Source organism: Petaurus breviceps, unplaced genomic scaffold, assembly GCF_028583685.1.
Source record: "Petaurus breviceps papuanus isolate PSGF00001 unplaced genomic scaffold, PetGlider_PUasm1.0 90579, whole genome shotgun sequence".
NCBI classification, from domain to species: Eukaryota; Metazoa; Chordata; class Mammalia; order Diprotodontia; family Petauridae; genus Petaurus; species Petaurus breviceps.
The window spans coordinates 870,662-873,557 of NW_027187278.1; the positions used below are offsets into that span (position 1 = coordinate 870,662).

Genomic DNA, 2,896 nt, shown 5'->3' on the forward strand with positions numbered 1-2,896 from the left:
GTCTGGAGAGCAACACTCCTTTTTCTACTTACCAATTTGTCTTTATCACCACAGCTTAAAATCTTCAGGAGAAGAAGGAAGGTCAAGCTATAGTTTTTCTTTAGAACTCAGTCTCTTTTCCAATAGCTTGTTTTAAATTGATCCAGAAGATAAGAGACCCAATCTGAACGACACCACACATATTTAAGGGGTGAAGACCACGGCCCAGATTTTGTCCATACTTCAAAGCAATCACTTTATCTTATTACTAAGAGAATAATTGGTGTGTGGCTAAAATCTAAATAAAAAATGAAGGTTAAGTCTAGTGTAAGTCACCATTTCAGTTGTCTTCATTAGGCAACACTTTGCCATTTGTAGTGAAAAAAGCTTTTTCATACAACAGCTATCAATATGGAACAGAGGTCAAATGGAAATAGCTCCTTTCCCACCAATAGACTCTACCCTCTTCCTACCCAGCTCCACTGACTATAACTGTATTTATAAGTTTTCCCCCCTACACAATTATATACTTATGCAAGCATACATATTACATAAGGATTGTGTAGGCAAAATCTAAGTCCCTAACCAGTTTTCTATTTTTTTTGTAAATATATAAATAAAATTGGTGTGTATATATATATGTGTGTGTATACATACATATATATATATATGCCTGTTTAAGATGATTTTATTGAAAAACTTTATGCTGCTTAACCACAGACTACAGTTTGTGGAGATTCAGTTCAGCAACCTTCTCTGCATCCTCAGGTGCCCCAAATTCCCCCACCCCTCAGGCACGTTTCAGCTAGCAAGCTAGCTTCCTATTTACCCTCTGAATGGGTTTCTCATTCACAGGAGCTAAGAGTATGTGATGAGACTAAGAAAACCTCCCTCCCTCCTTTACAATACTACACCAGGTTCTCTGGATACCCTTTTCACAGTCCAAGCACACTATGCTGGAATCAGGCAGTGGGCCATATATATGTCCTGTGGTTGGGTCTCCCAGCAAGGTGCAAGGGAAAGAGAAAGAAGGTTGTAAACCACCAAAAATTCACTTTAAGCAAGTCTGGCTTAAAGGGTAATCCTATATTTACATTCTCTGAACTGGAAAAAAATGCTGTCAAAATTTTAGTAAATATAATTTGGCATAAATGTATGAAAACCCTAACACCCCCTGCTTTCCCCTAAAGGCTGTAAAGGTAGCTGGTGTTCTGCTGCAAGGCGGCCAAGGTCTGGGAGAGTGGCTCACCTTTCACCTTAGCAATCTCTTGAACTGTGTGGAGGACCAGACCTGGGTGGGCTTACTGGCAAAGGCTCTTGGGGACCTGAGGAGGGAGGAAGTAGGGAGCATCAGTTTCCACAGTGATCCTCTCCAAGGGTATCTGTCTCAATGTTTCCCAGGCAAAGAAATAGGTCGCAAAGGCTGTGAATCTCATGGGAAGGTTGGGAAAGTGCTTCAGCAGGGGCTCAATGACAGAATAGCTACCAGCTACCAGTGAAACAGTGCCTATGGGTTTTATAGTGTGCAGGCACAAATTTCACGATTGCGAGTAAATCTTCATCTGCTTTTTGGCAGTGTATCACCAGTGGTTTCTTCAAGGCCACAGGTAACTACAATTGCCTTTCAAATACCTTTCGCTGATCTGAAACAGAAGTACATTTATAAGAATAATCCAGTCCTATTTCTCCAAATGCAACAGCCTTGGGATGCCTCAAAGCCCGAAGGAGGTTTCTTTCTTGACATTCATTGTAGTATTGGGAAAAATAAGGGTGACAACCAAAAGCCCCCCAGACAAGGTCCTCTTCCAACAGATCCTCCCATAGGTAACCTGTCAGTGTACTAGGGTCACAGAAGTCAGTGATGCAACTTTGGAATTCTTTTGGGAAGGAGCTGCTATAAATCTTTCTAAACTCTGAAAAAAGTGCCTTGGAACAGCAACTTGGAATAAAGCATGTCAATGAAATGGGTGTCAATGAAGCCCACTGAACCTTGGCTCCCCCTGCTTTCCCGGTATGAGGACCTTGTGTGCTCTCAAGAGAAAATGAGCCTCCCCTTCATGGAACATTCTTTTCTCCCTCACGTTTCCTCTTCCCATATCCAAGAAGAATGAAATGAAGAGGACTTGAGGGTGTTGCCTTCTGCCACTTCCAAGTCCTTGGAAGTATTCTTGGGCTTGTTGTTAGCAATTTCAGCACAGCCATCACTGGGTTGACTTACTACTCTCCATTATATTAGAAGCATCACCAATGCTGTTGGTAGAGGGATAACAGAAAGGCTTGGGACTGCCAGCCCAGCAACTGGCAAAGTCACACCGACGGCTGCCATACCAGTAAGCTGGGTACATGACAAAATCAGTAGTAGAGGATTCCACTCTTCTGGGCTCTGACACTAGAGAGATGTTCGAAGAAACTGTATCCTCTTGGGAGAATTGGAGGGTAGAAACATCTTCCACATCTGACCAATCACTTTCTGAATAAGGATTTTCTATCACCACCTCCCTCTCTTTAGGCCTCTGTCCTTCTGAGTTGGACTCTCCTATCTTTTCTTGCTGTCCTCGGGTTATCAGGTAGCTCTTCATCTGAGATGCCCTGAGAGTCCCTAACCACCCCTTATATCAGTGATATGTCCTCTGTCTGCTTCACCTTCCTCCTGGCTGCTTTCTGGCAGGTGCTGCTCCCTTTCCTTAACTGGAAAGGAAACCATGACACTCTTCTTGCCAGGTTCTTCTCCGCTTCTAGGGCTGGAGCCTCGGTTTTGCTCAGGCTCCCCAGTCTCTTTCTTTTTCTTTCTTATTATGGGTTTCCCAGAATGCCCTGGAGGGCCTTTGGGTAGATCACTGTGGACCCCTGGTCCTTGACTCTCCTCTTCCTCTTCTGGGTCACCCCTGCCTCCTCCCTGGTCCTTGACTCTCCTCTT

The 2,896-nt window shown here is 43.8% G+C and overlaps 1 pseudogene; it reads right to left on the reverse strand.

Annotated features, from left to right (window-relative positions):
• Positions 1-1,072: 1,072 nt before the first annotated feature.
• Positions 1,073-2,896, reverse strand: part of LOC138142442 (putative deoxyribonuclease TATDN2 pseudogene) — a 51,526-nt pseudogene continuing 49,702 nt past the window's right edge.